This window comes from Lissotriton vulgaris, chromosome 8 (genome assembly GCF_964263255.1).
Source record: "Lissotriton vulgaris chromosome 8, aLisVul1.2, whole genome shotgun sequence".
NCBI lineage: Eukaryota > Metazoa > Chordata > Amphibia > Caudata > Salamandridae > Lissotriton > Lissotriton vulgaris.
Window position 1 is genome coordinate 1,031,105,193 of NC_141696.1, and position 23,046 is coordinate 1,031,128,238.

Genomic DNA, 23,046 nt, shown 5'->3' on the forward strand with positions numbered 1-23,046 from the left:
TCTGTGTGTTAGTAGTGTTAGTGGCCGACCAGAGAGCAAAACAGGGTACAGTGTTGTTCGAGCTTGTATGAAATATTCAGACTGAATCCCAAAGACCTAAATGACAAAAAACATGTGCAGCTTATTTCTAAAATAATATGGTGGCACAAAAATAAATGGGTTACTTTGAAACATGTGAAAAGCAAAAACGGCCTACAAATGACATTTGGGCTAACATAGGGGAAGAACTACAGTGGGCCCTACAGGGAACTCACAACATTATACAATGTAGATATCCACAAATTTGTCTGTGGGTGTTTCTCCACCTCCACATGCTATCTCAAGGACCTGGGATTTCAATATGGAACTCACGGAAACCGGTCCTAGGATGCCTGATTCTGGTCCAGGGAAGACATGGCTTGGCAATTCGGGCTGGGCTGTTCCCATGAGGCACAGGATCAAGACTGATGTGCATATGGCCATGTCTGAACTGGGGTGGCTTGGTGAGCAAAATAACAATGGATTAAACCCAGATCTTTGACTGGAGGTGAATGTTTTGCTATTGTGCAACATTCCGTCCATTATCTTGTGTGTTTTGCTGTTCACCCTATATGGGAAGGGCATGCCAGGACATGGGTCCCGTGCTCACTAAGCCACTAGAGTCAAGCTATCCTGGCTAAAGACGGCTGATAGCCAGATACCGGTCCTGGGATGCTTGACTCTGGTCCAGGAAAGACATAGCTTGGCAGTTCGGGCAGGACTGTTCCCATGAGGCACAGGGTCAAGGCTGATTTGCATATGGCCATGTCTGAACTGGGGTGGCTTGGTGACCAAAATAACGATGGATTAAACCCGGATCTGTGACTGGGGGTGAATGTTTTGCCATTGTGCAACATTCCGTTCATCATCTTGTGTGTTTTCCATTTCTTCCATAGTCTCTGTGTGTCTCCCATTGACAAGCTCTGATGCAATACCTACTAAGCAGCGGTCTTAGCTAGAATTCTAGTGATGGACTGATGCCAGTCACCTTTGAGAAATACAAGGAAGATTGCAAAATCCCTTATATCATCAATCAAAGTATGAATAACTATTTTCATAAACTATGTTTTATAGAATGAAATATGCCAGACAACTGAAAATGTCTTTAGCCAAATCCAAATAGAGTACCATTGCCAATATTTTCAAATTAAAAGCTCAGGAAAGCACTAACAACGAATGTCAAAGTTTCCTGAATACCTACAAGATTTTTTGTTAGGAATGTTTAAAAGGCCCATTCATCCGGTCCTGCCCTGAGAATGGAAAGGGGCGACCACTCGGTCCCCCCGCACGTATGGCAGAGTACCACGATCCCCCCGGGAAGCCATCTTGGGCGGGAGGCGTGTCTCGGCTGGTATGCCCGAAGCGGCGTAGCCGGGGCGCGCTTTTTCCCGCCCTAGAGTGGGCTGGCCTAGACACTGACGCGGCTGGCCACGCCCTCGGGGCAGGCAGGGGCGGGTTTACGCCCGCCCTGAAGACGGATAAAAGGGGACGCAAGACCGGAAGGCATCCTCTTGTTCCTGTGCTCTGAAGCTGCACCTCCTCGCTGCACGTGAGCTCGAGACGGAACGAAGAGCCAATTTTGAGCGTTGTAATCCTTCTTTTTGTCTTACAGATACTCTGTCGGAGAAATGCCCAAGAAAGGCGGAAAGAGAATGACGACTGAACAGATGCTTCGGGTCCTCATGAAGGAGATGACCGAGCTGAAGAAGCGGGTGGCGGAGAGAGAGGGGGAGGGGGGGCCGGAACGTCCTTCGGCTGGAGCAGCCCCAGGAGGGAGAGCCAAGAGGCCAAGGAGGGGACCAGCTGGGGGAGACGTCCCGGTTCCCCATACCCCGCTTGAAGCGCCAACCCCAGTACCCGTGGAGGGGAATCCGATTCCCGTGGTGGTCATCCCGGTGTCCAATGAGGATATGCCGCCCGAGCTGGCAGCACAACTTGCAGCGTGGTTGGGCGAAGGTAGTGAGGGCGCCACGGCTGTCGACGCGCAGGCGCTGATGAAGCAACTGCGTGAGAAACGGGAGGCAGCCAAGGTGTCTGCGCCGGCTGCAGTAGTTGACAAGCCACAAGGGACGATTACGACCGCAGAGGCAGCGTCCGGTGCAGGTAAGCGGCCATTGCCGATTGCGAGGGATGAGTCAGCACCCTCTCGTAGAGAAAGGTTGGGTCAACATGTGCCTTTGGCAATTAAAGAGAAGATTTGGGCGGGGGAATATGTGAACATCTTCTCGTTGCTTGTTGATCATTATGAGGTGGAGCATGTTAAGGGCCAGAAAGACCTCATGCATCCGAGTGTTTGGCGCGCAAAAATGGCCGCCTTTAAAGTGAATGAGAATATTGGCAATTGGGGCAAAGCATGGGGGATTTTTACGTCGATCTTAGGGGAACGTAGGCCCGAGTTACTTTCCGAGTTGCCGACCTATCAGTCGCGAATCATGGGGTACTCGACATCACACCAGGGTAACCATTGGTTCTGCTACGATAATCTTTTTAGAAAGGCTAAAGAGCATAATAAAAACGTAACCTGGGATTGTTACGATTCTTTGACATGGGATAAAATGAAGGAGACAGGTATGTTGAAAATGCCATTGGTAGGGGGTAATGTTGGTGAATCCTCCCGCCAATATGCGGGGACGCCCTTTCGATCAGGTACGGGTACCGACGATCACTCGAGACCTGCCAGCAATACAGGGAAAAGGGGGTTCTGCTGGAATTTCAACAGAGGTAAATGTACTAGGCCCCAGGGATCGTGTAAATTTAGACATGAATGTAGTGGGTGCGGGTCGTCCCATCCTGAGTCCACGTGCAGAGCCAAAACGGGTGATAACGGGGGTAGAGGAGGCGCCAAACAGGTCTAACATAGTCCGAGGGGCGCCTTTACCTACCCCGATTGATACCTTGGCGATGATTCCCTGGCTCAGTGAATACCCGGATCGTACTTCTGCTGGGGTGCTGCGGAACGGGTTTTCGTATGGTTTCCGCATCCCAGTAGGGGACTTTCAGGGTGTGGAGAAGTGTAAAAATCAACTTTCGGTCCTACAGCATACGACCGTGGTACAGGAGAAGATCCGGAAAGAGGTTACTCAAGGTCGGGTTGCCGGCCCGTTTAGTGTACCCCCGGTGCAGAGTTTTGTTTGTTCTCCTTTAGGGGTGGTCCCCAAGAAGGACCCGGGTGAGTTCCGACTGATTCATAATTTATCAGCTCCACGTGGTCTTTCTGTAAACGATGCAATAGACCCAGAAGTGTGTTCGGTGCGGTACGCATCTTTCGATGAGACCGTAGCCATTTTGAATCGCCTGGGGCCCGGGGCGCTGATGGCGAAGTCGGATATCGAGTCAGCGTTCCGGTTGCTCCCGGTACACCCAGACGATCAGCGTCTCCTAGGTTTCACGTTTCAGGGTCATTATTACATGGATAGGTGTATGCCGATGGGGTGCTCTATATCTTGTGCCTATTTCGAGAAATTCAGTAGTTTTCTACAATGGGTCTTCACAAAGAGGACGGGTTTCCAACATGTAATGCATTACCTTGATGACTTTCTGTTCCTTGGGGCAGCCGGGGATCTCGAATGTGGCCAGGCCTTGGCCGAATTTTGTGTATTAATGAAGCAGTTTGGTGTGCCATTGGCACCGGGTAAGACGGTGGGTCCTGCGACTTGCCTCGAGTTTCTGGGGATCGAGTTAGACTCCAGTGAGGGTTGTTTTCGTTTACCAGCTGACAAAGTGGGGAAGTTCAGGGCAGCCCTGCAAATGTGTATAAATGGATCTAAAGTTACGCTGCATCAGTTACAGCAGTTGGTGGGACAGTTGAACTTTGCCCTGAGGGTTATACCGATGGCCCGCCCCTTTTCCCGTTCAATTGCCCAAGCTATGGTCGGCCTAAAGGAGGGTCATCATCGCACGAGACTATCGGCTGAGGTCCGCCAGGACATGCGCATTTGGTTAGCATTCCTGGCGGATTTTAATGGTCGAGTCGTCTGGAACAAACCGGCCGTGTCCTCTGAAGAGCTGGGGCTATGGACAGATTCGGCAGGTAGCATAGGTTTTGGTGCCATCTTCGGCACAAAATGGTCGGCACAAAGATGGCCGGCATGGTGGCATGACAATGGACTGACAAGTAATGTTGCTTTCTTGGAACTTTTCCCCATTTTGGTGGCCCTAAGAACCTGGCCCGAAGGGTTCAAAGATCACTCTGTGGTATTTTGGTCTGACAATATGACCGTGGTCGAGTGCATCAATAGCCAGGCAGCACGATGTAAACTGATTTTAAGACTGCTCAAAGAAATTGTTTTACTGTGTATGCAACTGAATGTGCTATTCAGAGCTAAACATGTCCCGGGGGTACTGAATCAGGCAGCTGATGCACTGTCTCGTTTTCATATGCAGGCTTTCTCGGGTTTCCTTCCCACAGCGGACCCAGAGCCGGCACCCTTTCCCGAAGCTCTCTGGTCTCTCGGTGCCCCGAACTTCGTCACCTCGTGGGAGAGAGCCTAGCACCAAGGACAAGGAAGGCATATGAAGGGGCGTTTCGGTCCTATTTAGCCTTTTTGGGGACTGATGGAGAGGGGCTTTGGGGCCACGAGGAATGGGTAGTGAATTTTCTGATGTCCTTACGTAGGGCTGGGAAATCGGTGGCTACGGCCCAGAGGCATCGTGCTGCCATTTCCTTTGTTGCCAGGGCTCATGGTATCCAGGACCCGACAGCGTCTTTCGTTGTACAGAAAGCGCTGCATGGGTGGCAACGCCTTGAGGGTCGCAGAGTAGATGAGAGGCGCCCGATAGGTTTGGATAGGTTGGCCCAGTTGTTGGCCACACTCCCTGCCACATGTTCATCTCAGTTTGAGACGGTGTTGTTCCGAGCCGCTTTTACGCTGGCATTTCATGGAGCGATGCGGGTAAGCGAACTGGTGGCGAGGAACAAACGGGATGTGACAGGGGGTTTGTGCCGGGAACACGTTCAGGTCAGAGGAGAGACAATGACTGTCTCCTTTGTCAGGTCCAAGACCGATCAAGATGGGATGGGTGACTGCATAATCATACCCAGGATTCCCGGGTCCTCCATGTGTCCAGTAAAGTGTTTAGAAAACTACCTAGCACGAAGGGTGGCATCATGGGGGGGGACCTTGTTGAGACACGCGGACGCCACCCCACTGACGAAATTTCAGTTTCAGCGGGTGCTTGCGATGTCAATTGCCGCTGCGGGCTTGAACCCGGGCGAGTTTGGGACCCACTCCTTTCGGATAGGGGCTGCTACGGAAGCTACAGCCAGGGGTCTTAATGTTGAACAAGTGAAACGAGTGGGGCGTTGGTCCTCCAAGTGTTATAAGAGGTATGTGCGGTTGCACATGTTGTGAAGCTGTAATGATGTACTCACGCTTCTTGTCTTTGTTTGGTTTTCAGTTGCGCAAGCCTACGAGGCGGGGCGGACTATGCAGTCGACCCAACACCGGGCCAGAGGTCAGACATCACCGGCTGTGAAGAAGGAGGTGTGGGTCGTGGGCCACTCATACGTGAGGCGTGCCGCGGACGTATTCAAAGCAGGTGACATGATTCACGTAGCTGGGGAATACGGGTACAGGGTGTCCTTCTACGGAAGAGGCGGGCTCTGTATTGACCAGTTTCAAGCATTTTTCGAGGGTTTGTTAGGGCGGACGAGGTCACCGCCGTCTATAATCATAGTGCATCTAGGGGGCAACGATTTGGTCACCACCGGTAGACGACTTCTCCTGGAGGCAATGCTTTCCACTGTAAGTTGGTTGGCGAGGAGACTTCCGGGGTGCACAATTGCGTGGTCCCATATGATCCCACGAAAGGTGTGGCGAGGGGCTATTTCTGTTCCTGCTTTGAATCACTCTGTGAGGAAGCTTAATAACAAAGTGAGTAGGTTGTTCCGTTCCAGGACATTGCATTCTATTTCGCATGGCTGTATTAATGATGACAGTATGTATTTGGGGGATGGTGTGCATTTGTCTCGGGTGGGGAATGAGTTACTCATAGGAGACTTCTTAGCATGGTTAAAAACGTTAAAACATGACCTTTAGGTAGGAGCTTTGTGGGGGGTCCGGATAGCCGGTCAACTATCCGGCCTGTGGCGGTAAGGTCATGATCGGTGAGCACTAATTGGAAGATCCCTATGAGTGGGCGTCACCCAACACGGATGGGAGCGCTCGGGAGAGGTGGCCATTGGCCCCTCAACGGGGAGGCGGTCCCTTCTAAGGATGGGTCGCCGAAAGAAAAGGAAAGGCGGTCAAGGCCCCTTCCTGTGTAGGAGGGGTTACAGCCCCCTCCTGGGGAATTTCCCGGGGCCAGTGACGTCTGCGACGGCAGATGTGGTAAGTTGTGCGGGGTTTGGGTGGGGGTCTACGCTACCTTCTAGATACCTCACACGAGTCCTCGAACGACCTTTAAGTGGCGTCGAGTTTTATTGGTGCCCCCGTCAAGTCAAAGGGAAATTGGTAGTTGCACTTGAGGTACGCCTCAGTGCTGTCGCCCCTCACAAGTGGGGGGGGTATTTCTGGTTAGGGATCTTGACACCGGTTACGACCTTGCCGTTGGCCCTTAAACGTTAGGATGTACAATTTCATAATTTCAAGTAAATGTGTGTAGGATGTTAGTTCGGCTAGGAGAACCTCTGTATTAGAGAATCTGTTAAGGTTAGCCAAACATCGCAATGTGGTAATGAAATTGTACATAATATAAAATGTTGATTTAATGTTTTAATTTTGTTTTAATAAATACGGCCGGGAGGGTTACTCCCTCCCTCTTCCAAAAACTTCAAGAACTGTTTCCGGTTTCCCTCCTTTGGGGATTGTGTTGAGAGGGGGTGGCGGGTATCTCAGCCATATGGAAAGGGGCGACCACTCGGTCCCCCCGCACGTATGGCAGAGTACCACGATCCCCCCGGAAGGCATCCTCTTGTTCCTGTGCTCTGAAGCTGCACCTCCTCGCTGCACGTGAGCTCGAGACGGAACGAAGAGCCAATTTTGACCCACCCACCAGCCCCTGATGACAGCAAGTGGTTTTGAATAAAGTTGATGGATAACTCTGATTTTCGTTTACAGGTTGTGGTATTATCGTGATGATTTTGAGTATGTAATAAAGAATGTCGATTTGTGTTACGTTTTGCAAATAAAGAAATTCTGCTTTAGTGTTCATTGGTAAGCATGCTTTTAATGAAAGTATAGTTGCTACTGTATTTTTAGTTTAGTCATTTAGTTAGCATTGTCGTATTTATTTTGGTCGGGCGGTAAGGTCATGATCGGTGAGCACTAATTGGAAGATCCCTATGAGTGGGCGTCACCCAACACGGATGGGAGCGCTCGGGAGAGGTGGCCATTGGCCCCTCAACGGGGAGGCGGTCCCTTCTAAGGATGGGTCGCCGAAAGAAAAGGAAAGGCGGTCAAGGCCCCTTCCTGTGTAGGAGGGGTTACAGCCCCCTCCTGGGGAATTTCCCGGGGCCAGTGACGTCTGCGACGGCAGATGTGGTAAGTTGTGCGGGGTTTGGGGGGGGTCTACGCTACCTTCTAGATACCTCACACGAGTCCTCGAACGACCTTTAAGTGGCGTCGAGTTTTATTGGTGCCCCCGTCAAGTCAAAGGGAAATTGGTAGTTGCACTTGAGGTACGCCTCAGTGCTGTCGCCCCTCACAAGTGGGGGGGGTATTTCTGGTTAGGGATCTTGACACCGGTTACGACCTTGCCGTTGGCCCTTAAACGTTAGGATGTACAATTTCATAATTTCAAGTAAATGTGTGTAGGATGTTAGTTCGGCTAGGAGAACCTCTGTATTAGAGAATCTGTTAAGGTTAGCCAAACATCGCAATGTGGTAATGAAATTGTACATAATATAAAATGTTGATTTAATGTTTTAATTTTGTTTTAATAAATACGGCCGGGAGGGTTACTCCCTCCCTCTTCCAAAAACTTCAAGAACTGTTTCCGGTTTCCCTCCTTTGGGGATTGTGTTGAGAGGGGGTGGCGGGTATCTCAGCCATACTGCCACTTTACCCTGCCGGTTTATTATAAGTGGCATCTCTACAAATGAATTAGGATCTGGATTGTACCTAGGCAATTCAGAAGGGCATTTATTTGCAGGCTTTTGTGAATTAACTCCGAAACATCTAATTTCCTATTAGAAAAGTGACAGAGTCCTTAATATTCCCATTTTAATCCCTTTTAAGGTGTTGGAGCCTAATTACAAATATATGTAATAGTGTTAAGGCACGTAAGAGTCCATAAACACTATGACAGGAGTGCTTGATGTAAGACATTGGAGGCAGTTAAGCTCATCCAAAACGATATTTATTGGTTACAAGTCTGAAGGAAGAACCAGGATTACAAGTATGAAGGAAGAACAGAAGACAGAGACTGAAGCACCCACACCAAGGCCGCTCCAACTGACTCTCACAACCAAACTGTTATCCTGGAATCCTGCTCCCGGCAATTGGACATTACACAGCTGCTTTAAGAACTCCAAAATGCCTTGGTAAATAGGCCTCAATATGCACAGCTGAAATTTTCCCATGTATGATTTACACTTACATGAAGAAAACATTTTGGGTCATATGTACAAGCTCATATTGCTACGACAACGTCACTTTTACGGATGTTGTGGTGGCGATAGGGGTTGCGCCTTATGTACAAGGCAGTGTTAAGCCACATAACGTGGCTTAACGTTGCCTCACACATAATGGCCCCTTTCACGCTATGGTTAGCGTGAAAGGGTGTGCAGTGGGTGTTGTGGTGGGCTTTCCCACTAAAGTGCCAGTAGATGACTACTGTCAAGTTCTGTTCTGTATACAACTACCATGACAATGTTGAAGTAATTGCAATATTTTGTTTTTTGTTTTTAAATTCTGAGTGATTTTAATTCAAATATTGTCCTGAAGAAGGTGACGACTCAAATCACCGAAACGCCGCGTCGACATATTTTGTGTGATAATTTGTTGTATCAAGAATTTTTAATACAGACATATTTTGTGTGATAAATTATTGTATCAAGTATTTTTTAATGTATTTTATGAATAAATGTCAAAACTTTTAATATTCAAAGTTGGTATGAACAGATAATAATAATAAAAATAAAAACAATTTTGAAAGTAAAATCACATTTGGTGTATACATCCTCATCCTTTACTAATGTATTGGTATTTAAGATTACAGTAACTAAGGCAAGTTGTAATTAACTGTAAATTTGTCAATCTTTATGCAACCTTAGATACGACGTTTGGCTCACCTTGTGTCCTTGATTTGAACCCCCTAGAGACTTAAGTCTCTTTTTTCAATACATGAAAAGGGAATCCTTATTCTTGCTTTCACAATACCCCTCCCTTTTCAGAAAAAGGGTTTCTCCTTCTAATTTGAAGCCTACAATAGCACAATTTGTTAACTGAGGAGTGTTTACTTCTACCTCTAAAAATTAAAGAGAGGTGCACCAACAAGTGCGGAAGTCCAAAATAATAAATGGACCAATTTAAAGTCTTTAGTTTTTCCGAAGACCAGTTTAATAAATTAATAAATGGTCAAAATAAAACCACTAACACTGTTATAATAACAGATAGTGAAGAAGAAAAATGGAAGGAACTCTGGAACCTAAAAAAGAAGGTAATAAGGACAGAGTTACATGCAGATTTTTCGGTAGAGTACTGTAAAAAGGGAATTATCCCAAAAGGTCTGCAAGTAAGGAACGAACCCAGTCTTTTTACCAAAAACCAAAAATTTATTGAAACATGGACGTTTATTGCAAATAGATGTAGCAGAGACTGGCTTTTGCTAATAATAGAAACTGCGAATGAAACATTAATCATAGAAAAACAAGAAATAGATGAAATGGAGAAGAAACTAAGAGATAATACATCACTTGAAGATGCTAGGAGCAAGTTAGAGGAAATCCAGGGAGACCTGGATGGATACAGGGACTATTTAACAAACAAAAAAAGTAATAAATTCAGAAAATATGTAGAGAAATATAGACCCGAACTAACCTACCCCTATCTCCAAAAAGACTACTATGAGAAACAAAAAGAGGAGTTTCAACATAAACAAAAATGGCAACCAAATAGACGCAATGGCCCAAGAAGAGGAGTTACATTCTCCGAGAGTTCCTATACCAGTACTGAGTCTGAAACAGAAATAAATCCCGAAAGCTCTGGCACAAGAGATAGTGGCAATAGTAGTAAAACTAATAGAGAGAGCCTGCCTTTTTTAGACAGGCGGAAAACCAACCAGAACACAAACCCAAGAGGAAGAGCGAGAGGGAGGAACTTTTACACCCAGAACCAAGGGCAAGCACGTCCTTATATGAAGACCCGAAGTCAAAAGAATTGGGCGTAAATCCCAAAGTAGCAGTCATAAATCTCTCCAGTAGAAACCTAGATACTGACGAAATGAGGTTACTTGAAAAGGGTTTAGGTTATGCGATCGCTGAACCCGTAGACAAATTTAATCTACAGCAGGATATCAAAAGCTTTTTTAGAAAAATTAGGCTAAACACATTTTCAGAAGGAAAAGATAAAGCAGTTAGTGATAATAAATCAGGGCTCAGACCCAAATCCAAATGGATGCCTACAGGCACCATGGTTAGTAAAGAAGGTGACACTTTTGAAAGGGTAATAGAGAAAGGTTTGGAAGACCTTCTGAAACAAAAATCTTGGGTCAAGTATAACTTAACCAAAAAAGAGAAAATTGCCCTAGGAACCTTACAGGAATGCAAAGATATAACAATAAAACCTGGTGACAAAGGTGGCAGCATTGTCATCATGGATACGGATAAATATGAGAATAAAATGCAGGAGATGCTTAGAAACCCCCTGCACTATGCATCATTCAATAGACAAGAGTGGTCAGACCTAAAGACAAAAATAAGAGAGAGACTTAATTTTGCCCTAGAAGATGGAGTGATAAATCAAGAGGAATTTAATTTTTTTTAAATGACTCACCAGTAATACCCGCAATCTATGGGCTCCCCAAAGTACACAAAAATCTTAGCGACCCACCAATGAGGCCCATTGTGTCTAGCCTAAATTCGTTAACAGAGCCCCTGAGCCAATACGTAGACAAGTTTATTCAGCCATTAGTGACCCAACAAAAAGCATATCTCAAAGACACCACTGACATGATCAGTAAAATAGAAAACAAACCCTACAATATGGACAGTGAGTGGCTAGTGACCCTACACATAGAGGCACTATACACGAGTATCCCACAGAATGATACAAAGATAATGATAGAAAACATTCTAAGAGGTGAGGAAGAAGATCTATCTGATCATGCCCAATTTATAGTGGATTGAATAGAGATTGTTTTAACAAACAATATCTTTTTATTTAAAGAAGAACTTTTTAAACAAACTAAGGGCACAAGCATGGGCGCAACTTGCACACCGAGCCTTGCATGCCTTTACGTAGCAGCTTTTGAGGAGAAACACCTATTTATTGAAATGGCCCCATGTTTTTGAAAATATAAAGATGTGGCATCGTTTCATTGACGATGTGTTCTGCATATGGTCAGGGAGTGAGGATAAACTGAAAGTGTTCATTGAATGGATCAATTTAGGAGACAAAAATGTAAAATTCACCTCTACATACAGCAACCAAAGTTGTAATTTCCTTGATCTTAAAATAAAACATACAGAGGAACCCTAAAAGTGGAACTTTTTAGTAAACCCACTGACCGAAATACAATGCTGCACTACGAAAGCTACCACCCAGCAACCCAAAAAAATAACATACCTTTCAGTTTTTAAGAGTTAAAAGAAACTGTACGGATAAAAAAGAATTAGAAAAACATGCCCAAACTCTAACCAACAAATTTGTGGAAAGAGGCTATCTGAAAAAAATGGTCAAGAAAGCCTATAAAAGAGCGAAATATTTCAATAGAGAAAGTCTGTTTGAGCCCAAAACACAAGCCCTAACAAAAGACCAACAGCTAGTGTGTGTAACAAATTTTTCGAATATAAGTAACACAATTAAGAACCTTATAAATAGAAATTGGAACTTGCTTCAAAATTCAAACGCAGCACCCCTTCCAAAATCTATCTATGCATTTCGTAGGAATAAAACAATCAAAAATTGTTTAGTACACACAGATACCCTGATGACAGCACAAGAAATAAGCTTAGAACCATAGATGGTAAAACACCAGTGGGAAATTTCCCCTGTGGTTCTTGTAAAAATTGTAGTCAGATCCTTAAGAGGTCTACAATTATCTATAATGGAGTAACCCATCATCAAAAGGAACTAGTAAATTGTAGAACCCAGAATGTGATCTATATGATACAATGCCCCTGCCAAAGAGCATACATAGGGGAAACATTGAGAGAAATAAGACTGAGGCTCAATGAGCATAAATCTGCAATCCGTTCCAAACGTGCCAATACCCCTTTAGCTGAACATTGGGATTCACTAAAACATAGTGTCGAGGATTTAAAATGGTGTATCATTGAAGTTGTCAAACTAAACAATAGAGGAGGAGATCTGGAAACAAAACAAAAAAGAGAGAGCAATATTATATGTCCAAATTTAATACATTCAAAAATGGACTGAATAGTAGAGAAGAGTGGGACAGAATACTCTAAGCCCCCAACAAGTTTAAAAAAAAATCTTTTTCTGGATGACAGCATAATAGCGAAACAGGACTCTAATATACATCATGCTTAATTAGGCCACACCATTGTCCGAACTAATTATAGAACCAAGTTTGGGGGAGTAAGAAATCAGATCTGTCAAGGACTGTCGCATCCCTCTTTTTTCAAGACTTAGAGAATGATAAAATAATATGTAGCAGTAAGAGATTGCAGGGAATAAAACCAGCAAAAGGTCAGGAATTGCCCAAAACTAATTATAGTCAAAAATATCCCCCGAATACATATTAAACTAAAACGGAATGCCCGAGTGGCGAGCCGAGTCACTCCAATATGGCCGCCCAATATAAACAGGTCACATAACCGGATTAAAACTCGAGATCGTCTAGTATTACAAGAACGAAACAACTCGAGCAAATGTAAAAACGTTTACAGTGAGGTACAGATATGACCGAAAATAATAGACTAAAGAACGAACAGAGTGAGTAATGAGCACGATAAATTGAAAACTTATATGTATATCCACGGAAATCTAGTACCTATAAGATGGCCGCTCTAATCATGTAAATAATACCAATCCTCCGCGTGGAGCGAGATAGCCGCCGGAACACATCTAAAAACAAGTGACCTAACGTGTCCGGCTGTGTACACAATATTAATATAAACAGATCAGATTAAGATAACAAACATGATCAGTATTGTCAAATATAGGAGATTAGTGTGTAATTATATTGAATGGGGAACAAATATAAACTGTGTCTGATGGGATGCAGAGCCCATCCTAATAATGTTAAGATGGCCGCCACAGTTTCAGAGGCGAGTGAGCGACTTGCCGTTTAAACCACAGGTGAAACCAAAGGAACGTCAATAGAGCATTTAAGAGGCATATAAAAGTCCTAAACGAAGCTCAGTATGGCCACTACAGCCCGGAAGGACGGTCCAGGAAAACGCCCGTACGACACCAAGAAGACAAGCTATAAATAAGTACAAATTCGGCTCCAGACCAAATCTGAACTCTAGATATCTTAATCACTCGAAGTACTGCTCAACAGCAGTATAGAGGGTAACAATATGTACCATTTCCCCTTTTCCTAGACTAAATAGGAATCACTGTCTTTAAAGGGAAAACACCGCCAAACCCAAAGAGCGGGCACCTATAAGACATGGTCTCAGGTAAGATTGGCATAGAATCAGTTAGGGTGCATAACAGAGAGAACAATGACCCAGTAATTTTAATGAAACCCCTTCTCTCCCCCAATAGAAGTAAAAACTCGAAATTAAAAGTGGGCAAAGAAAGGAAAGACCGTCATTCACAGGATTCATTCAAAATGAAATCCAGGTATTTAAGAGTCATAATTATCAGCAAAAACTAGACAAACACCCTAAGTGATAAAGGAACAAGAAACCAGCCAGAAAAAAATCTTTTTGAATAGGATGGAAGGGGAAGACGTTAATTAATGACTGCACTTCCCTTGTAGGAATATTTATATCTGACCCAGAGGGCTTGATAGTGGATGAAAATTACAAAAACTCACTCCTATTAAGAGGGACCCTCCACAGAATAAAGGTAAAATCTGAGAAATATAACATGATCAGGAAATGCAAATACACAGTGCGAGGTGATCTGATGACACCCCCTTTGTAAATTTTAGAAATCAAGATACTTATCGTACCAGTTGAGAATCGCCCATTGATTAAAGCGACCAACCTACAGCTCACTTTAGGTATGTATAATGCCCTGTATACCCTGGAGTGAAACAGAAGCTTAAGTGGTACAATAACAAGAAAACCTAATATGGTCTATCGCCAAGTGAAGATACAACAAAAGAGAGGGAGGTGTAATACAAACAACTTAACCCCCTCAGTATACAAATGGTTCAAGGGGATGCAATGAATGGGTGTGACCACAATAAGGTTGCGGGATTTACAAATACATTATAGGCCTGTTTCTAAAAAAGAAGCTTTTAATTAGTTTTTAATTCTTCTGACTATTCTAGTTTGATTAATTGTATATAAACGCTGAAAACTGAAAAATCAATGAGGATGTACTGATTTGAAAATATGATGTCAAATTCAGACAAAAATGTGGAGACTAAAGTGCCAGTAGATGACTATTGTCAAGTTCTGTTCTGTATACAACTACCATGACAATGTTGAAGTAATTGCATTATTTTGTTTTTTGTTTTTAAATTCAGAGTGATTTTAATTCAAATATTGTCCTGAAGAAGGTGACGACTCAAATCACCGAAACGCCGCGTCGACATATTTTGTGTGATAACTTGTTGTATCAAGAATTTTTAATACAGACATATTTTGTGTGATAAATTGTTGTATCAACTATTTTTTAATGTATTTTATGAATAAATGTGAAAACTTTTAATATTCAAAGTTGGTATGAACAGATAATAATAATAAAAATAAAAACAATTTTGAAAGTAAAATCACATTTGGTGTATACATCCTCATCCTTTACTAATGTATTGGTATTTAAGATTACAGTAACTAAGGCAAGTTGTAATTAACTGTAAATTTGTCAATCTTTATGCAACCTTAGATACGACGTTTGGCTCACTTGTGTCCTTGATTTGAACCCCCTAGAGACTTAAGTCTCTTTTTTCAATACATGAAAAGGGAATCCTTATTCTTGCTTTCACAATACCCCTCCCTTTCCAGAAAAAGGGTTTCTCCTTCTAATTTGAAGCTTTCCACCCAAACACCCATTGTATTTGACATTGCCCCCTATGTACAAGGGTGGCATACATAAGAGGGAGCACCAAAATTAAAACCAGGAAACCCTGCCTTGTGCAGCACACATGGAAAAAGCAAAATCCCATGGTTTGTTTATATACAGGAACGTGCCAAACACCCATTGTATTTGACATTGCCCCCTATGTACAAGGGTGGCATACATAAGAGGGAGCACCAAAATTAAAACCAGGAAACCCTGCCTTGTGCAGCACACATGGAAAAAGCAAAATGCCATGGTTTGTTTATATACAGGAACGTGCCATTTCTTGTACATGAACAAACCTTTCCAAGAAATGCAATTTTGTCACTTTCATGTGTGATGCATGAAGCAGCACACATAAAAGTGACAGAATGGCATCTGGGGATTGTTTATGTGCAGGAAGGGACATCTTCCTACACATAAACAATCATCTCCTCCACGCATACAAGCTTGCACTCGGTTGCAAGGGTCCCTGCATTGGTGCTAAGTTGCTCAATTTAGCACCATCGCAGAGGGAAACGCAAGCCTGCACCACATTCTTGTATATATGGTACAGCTTTGCGTTTCAGAAGTGGCGGAGCGTGTTGTTAAGCCAAGGTGGCTTACGACACGCTCCACCACTTCCTTGTACATATCCCCCTTTGTGTCTCATGCTCTGTGCGCAAAGAACTGCAAATAAGTTGAATTCCGTTTATGAAAATCCAATAAAAAATCATGTAACGTAAAGGCACGTTTTGTATTTCCAAGACAATTGTCTGGCAATATATCTAACACTAATGCAAAATTTCGTATATGTGAGAACATCTACCATTTTTACTTGTGCACAAGTGTGAAGTCTTTTGCTGTATTTGCTATTTTCTGTTAAATTATATTATACAAGCTAAAAAAACATAATTTGCAAGTGAACACATGTATAGTAGGGCCATGTGCGCAAATATTTCTGAAACAGAGCTATTTTTGGACATCGTACATTTTTGGATAATTGAAAGAGTGTATCATCTGTAGACAGTATTAAAAGTGAGTTCCAACGGCCAGATAGCATTTCTGCAGTAATCTAACATGAAAGACTTATTATAGCAATTTCTATCAAATTGAATTAGTGTTGTAGCATATTAGGGTCCATTTTCACTAATATAAAATGAAAGTTAATTTGATAACCTTTTGCACTGAATAAATGAAAACGAAATACGAGTTTCAAGAATATGGCAGAACATTGCACAAATTATACAGATCTGTGATAAAAGTCATGGACTCAAAGACATGCAGGCCATAACATCCTAAATCTTGGACACGTTTCAGAAATCTTGTCATATTAATATAGTTTTCAGTGAGGAAGGTGAGTGTAACAAGGTGATTACATTTTGTACAATATGTGTAGCTGCTTCTCATAATGCCTGTTCTTCAATAAATCATGTTGTTATGATTAAAATAATTCACAATAAATGAGGAATGCAGTCTCCTACTAGAAATAGTCCGACAATATAAATAATTACATTATATATTAATTGAGTATAGCTTTGAAAATAACCCTCTCACCCACCTGTGCCTAGAGCCCTATTCAAAATATAAATTAAAACATGTATAATTTGCAATTTACCATTTTCGAGAGCAAAGTTACTCGAAAGTGTAGACTTACATGTCTTCACCCACAGAAACTAGGAGATGAGAACATCTGAGACAGAATATACAAGTGTAAAGTTACAACTAATATCTTTTCACATGTAGGAGAAGATCTCCATTACTGAAGCAGAGACCTTCCTCTGGTAAAGTATAAGGATTTTTTTTATTAAATGAAGTAAGTGGTTATGGTAAATTATTTGAATTATTTATTTAAAACTTAGAACATATATAAAAGGCACATTAACTTGAATGCATACTATTTTGAAAAATCACAGCTAGTGTAAACATTTTTTTTTATTTAATGTGTTTTAAAATTATCTAAAGGTTATGCTTAGAATTGGTTTAAATTATGATTTTTTTTTTACAAAAGTTTGAAAGTTGAATCTCTGGCAAGGACTCCCATTGCCCCTGGTTTGGTCTATTCCTGTTGCGGGCAAAACACCCAGTCACACAAACAGGAAAGCGTTTATATTGTGACAAGTGTGGGTCCCTGAAGATTCTGGAACATTCTATCACACAAATATGAGAATAATATGTGATTTGTGTCAACCATTGATGTTTCAGGGCATTGTGAGTAAGGAAAGCATCGGATTCATCCAGGACTTCTCCCGCTTTTAAAAAAAAACAATATCTGGGTTTAGTCGGTTTATCTGGATGACAGACAAGCCCTGGCCCAAATATTGGAGCTGCCCATATCTCTGATGCCTCCAAGTAGTGTTTTGGGGAACTTTGTTCCACACTTGTAATCAGGCCCTAATTACTAATAACGGTATCAGGATATGGCATCCTTAACTACTGAGGTGAGCTGTAAAACCTTGTTAAGGTACTAACCCCTTTTCTTCACTATTAACACATCTTTTACATACCCCACACAGTACCATTTATACTGCTAGCTACAGGCCAAACACAACACAGAACCAAACAGCATACCCCTGGCATTTAGGGACCCATAACATTGACATGCCACAGGGCTGTATCACCAGTCCCATGACCTCTCCCCCAGTCATTAAATAATTAACCTTTACATGCATACTGCCAGACATGATATATGCAGGCTATTGGTTGGGGTCTAAACACGCTTCACAAAATCCCAAATGAAGGGAAACCTAAACAGCGGCTTATTCACAAACTGCACTTTGTAGTGTGTTTAGCAGTACTACAATAGTATTACTAAAGCACTACAAAATAGTATTCACAAACTAACAAATGCAAATTTCTACCTCTACCACTCATACCTCTACTATGGAGCCAGCTTCAAACTTGTAGGTTTCCCACTTTCTACTGAATGGGAGATGGACTAGAGAAGTGGCTGGAAAATGGGACATGCTTGCAGCTTAATAGGAAGATTAAGGATGGAGTAAGGAGGGGATTGGTGAAGGTTAGGGAGGGGTTAGAATGAGCATGCACTCACTGACAAAAGAGTTAGCCCATTGTTGTTCATAAACTGCATTTATAAAATTACCGCAGCAAAAAAGGGACCGAAAACAGTAATAATGTACTCTAACTCAGAACTGGAGAAAGTCTGAAACATCACTTGGCCAGTCACTGGTAGTACAACTCCCTTCTGTAGAAAATAATGGAGGTATAGTCTTAAAATCGAACTACATAGGAAATAATGTTAAATTAAATTAAACGACTTGATTAGTTGAAAATATAAATACTGGTAATTTAACTTTTATAATAAATACAAATAAAACATGTTTACAATTCGATTATGAAATATTGTAACAATCTTTTTCGATATTTTTTCTCTTTTCATGGCATTATTTTTTTACCATAGTTACATTTCTTTTAATTAATTCTATACGTCAATTTTTTTATACTCATTAATGCATAATAAACATGTTTTTTCTACTTTATGAGGTAAATCATTTTAAAATGTAAACTCCAGAAAAGTATGTTTAATTTAATACTGAGGTAATTTAATATTATATATGTGTTTTAAATGGAGAATAAAATCAAAAAATGCTAATAAATAATTTCTGAATTAAATAATTAAATTAAATATATTCATAGCATGCAAATATTTTTTCCTGCAGGCTAAATTTAAAAGATTACAAACGTTATTATATATTAATAATTATTGACAGCATTGTATATTCTTAACTGAATGTAATTACATTATATTTCAATAAAAATAAATGCTGCATTATTTTTACATTTAAAAATATATTTACATATTTTCAAATTAAATAACAAAAATGTGTATTATTCTTATAAAAAAGTTTAATGTTAACTATTCACATATTTCAGACTCTTTTAAATAATGTAATTAAATTTAACATTGTTTCATATTGGGTTTTATTTTAAGCCCTACCATCATCTTTTCTATGGGAGTTATTGAATTATCAGTGTTTGGCCATTTATTGTGTAAAGTTACTCAAAAGAATTAGAGTAAATTAAACAAAGGTAAGTTGCTAGTATGAGATGCTTTGTAAATTTTAACTACCAGTCAAGTATCTACCGCTATCAAAGTTCTGAATATACTATGAATGTGGCAAAATTATTTTTACTGACTTCTCCTGGCAGAGCCACTGAGGCTGAGCAAGACGTGTCTTTCATGTGTCTTTAGTGCATATGTTGTGTGTAATCAAACTCATTCCAGTTCATGGATGTAATTTGGCTGTTGTCCAAGGATGCTTTTGGGACTTCATCGGACTGTGTGAGCAGATCGACCTTGGAAAGTAAGGTACGCAAACTGAGTAACAGTGTCCAGTGTTCCTTAAAGAGCAGTTCTAAAATGACTAAAGGCATTAGGGTTTGGCACACTGGGTACTCAGTGACAATGTGGCTTTTGCTCCATCCACTGTTATAGTTCTGTTACTACAGTTATAATGGACTTGTCATTCAGTGAACAGAACCTCAGCCATGTTTCGACAGAGGATGAAGGTGGCAAGAATGCCATTAGCAGGACCAAGTTGTAAATATTTTCCAAACTAGAGGGAACAATTTGCAATTGTATCCATGCACAAACAGTTTAAGGTACATATGGCTGAGATACCCGCCACCCCCTCTCAACACAATCCCCAAAGGAGGGAAACCGGAAACAGTTCTTGAAGTTTTTTGGAAGTGGGAGGGAGTGACCCTCCCGGCCGTATTTATTAAAACAAAAAATTAAAAACATTTAAACATTAATGTACAATTTCATACCACATTGCGATGTTTGGCTAACCTTAACAGATTCTCTAATACAGAGGTTCTCCTAGCCGAACTAACATCCTACAAAACATTTACTTGAAATATTGAAATTGTACATCCTAACGTTTAAGGGCCAACGGCAAGGTCGTAACCGGTGTCAAGATCCCTAACCAGACATACCCCCCCCCACTTGGAGGGGCGACAGCACTGAGGCGTACTCAAGTGCAACTACTACCAATTTCCCTTGACTTGACGGGGGCACTTATCAACTCGACGCCAGTTAAAGGTCGTTCGAAGACTCGTGTGAGGTATCTAGAAGGTATCGTAGACCTCCCCCCAACCCCACACAACTTACCGCATCTGCCGTCGCAGATGTCACTGGCCCCGGGAAATTCCCCAGGAGGGGGCTGTAACCCCTCCTACACAGGAAGGGGCCTTGACCGCCTTTCCTCTTCTTTCGGCGACCCATCCTTAGAAGGGACCGCCTCCCCGTTGAGGGGCCAAAGGCCACCTCCCCCGAGCGCTCCCATCCGTGTTGGGTGACGCCCACTCATAGGGATCTTCCAATTAGTGCTCACCGATCATGACCTTACCGCCCGACCAAAATAAATACGACAAATGATAACTAAACGAAACTACATTGGCCACTATGACCGAAAAAACCTGTTTATAAATGGACCTTACAACCGAAGTTCTTTAATCACAAACTTGTAAAATTAGACCAATCTTTATTACACATTCAACATCAACACAACACTACAATAACCTGTAAACGAAATAGAATAATTGATCAAATTTATTAAAACAACTGGCTGTCCTCAGGGGCTGGTGGGTGGGTCAAAATTGGCTCTTCGTTCCGTCTCGAGCTCACGTGCAGCGAGGGGGTGCAGCTTCAGAGCACAGGAACAAGAGGATGTCTTCTGGTCTTGCGTCCCTTTTTATCCATCTTCAGGGCGGGCGTAAACCCGCCCCTGCCTGCCCCGAGGGCGTGGCCAGCCGCGTCAGTGTCTAGGCCAGCCCACTCTAGGGCGGGAAAAAGCGCGCCCCGGCTACGCCGCTTCGGGCATACCAGCCGAGACGCGCCTCCCGCCCAAAATGGCTTCCCGGGGGGATCGAGGCACTCTGCCATACGTTCGGGGGGACCGAGTGGTCGCCCCTTTCCATATGGCTGAGATACCCGCCACCCCCTCTCAACACAATCCCCAAAGGAGGGAAACCGGAAACAGTTCTTGAAGTTTTTTGGAAGTGGGAGGGAGTGACCCTCCCGGCCGTATTTATTAAAACAAAAAATTAAAAACATTTAAACATTAATGTACAATTTCATACCACATTGCGATGTTTGGCTAACCTTAACAGATTCTCTAATACAGAGGTTCTCCTAGCCGAACTAACATCCTACAAAACATTTACTTGAAATATTGAAATTGTACATCCTAACGTTTAAGGGCCAACGGCAAGGTCGTAACCGGTGTCAAGATCCCTAACCAGACATACCCCCCCACTTGGAGGGGCGACAGCACTGAGGCGTACTCAAGTGCAACTACTACCAATTTCCCTTGACTTGACGGGGGCACTTATCAACTCGACGCCAGTTAAAGGTCGTTCGAAGACTCGTGTGAGGTATCTAGAAGGTATCGTAGACCTCCCCCCAACCCCACACAACTTACCGCATCTGCCGTCGCAGATGTCACTGGCCCCGGGAAATTCCCCAGGAGGGGGCTGTAACCCCTCCTACACAGGAAGGGGCCTTGACCGCCTTTCCTCTTCTTTCGGCGACCCATCCTTAGAAGGGACCGCCTCCCCGTTGAGGGGCCAAAGGCCACCTCCCCCGAGCGCTCCCATCCGTGTTGGGTGACGCCCACTCATAGGGATCTTCCAATTAGTGCTCACCGATCATGACCTTACCGCCACAGGCCGGATAGTTGACCGGCTATCCGGACCCCCCACACAACTCCTACCTAAAGGTCATGTTTCAACGATTTTAACCATGCTAAGAAGTCTCCTAAGAGTAACTCATTCCCCACCCAAGACAAATGCACACCATCCCCCAAATACATACTGTCATCATTAATACAGCTATGAGAAATAGAATACAATGTCCTGGAACGGAACAACCTACTCACTTTATTGTTAAGCTTCCTAACAGAATGGTTCAAAGCAGGAATAGAGATAGCCCCCGCCACACCTTTCGTGGAATCAAATGGGACCATGCAATCGTGCACCCCGGAACTCTCCTCGCCAACCAACTTACAGTGGAAAGCATTGCCTCCAGGAGTAGTCGTCTACCGCTGGTGACCAAATCATTGCCCCCAACATGCACTATAACTATAGACGGCGGTGACCTTGTCCGCCCTAACAAACCCTCGAAAAATGTTTGAAACTGGTCAATACAGAGACCGCCCCTTCCGTAGAAGGACATCCTGTACCCGTATTCCCCAGCTACGTGAATCATGTCACCTGCTTTGAATACGTCTGCGGCACGCCTCACGTATGAGTGGCCCACGACCCACACCTCCTTTTTCACAGCCGGTGATGTCTGACCGCTGGCCCGGTGTAGGGTCGACTGCATAGTCCGCCCCGCCTCGTAAGCTTGCGTAACTGAAAACCAAACAAAAACAAGAAGCGTGAGTACATTATTACAGCTTCACAACATGTGCAACCGCACGTATCTTTTATAACAATTGGAGGACCAACGCCCCACTCGTTTCACTTGCTCAACATTAAGACCCCTGGCTGTAGCTTCCGTAGCAGCCCCTATCCGAAAGGAATGGGTCCCAAATTCGCCCGGGTTCAAGCCCGCAGCGGCAATTGACATCGCAAGCACCCGCTGAAACTGAAATTTCGTCAGTGGGGTGGCGTCAGCGTGTCTTAACAAAGTCCCCCCCCATGATGCCACCCTTCGTGCTAGGTAATCCTCTAAACACTTTACCGGACATATGGAGGACCCAGGAATCCTGCGTATGAT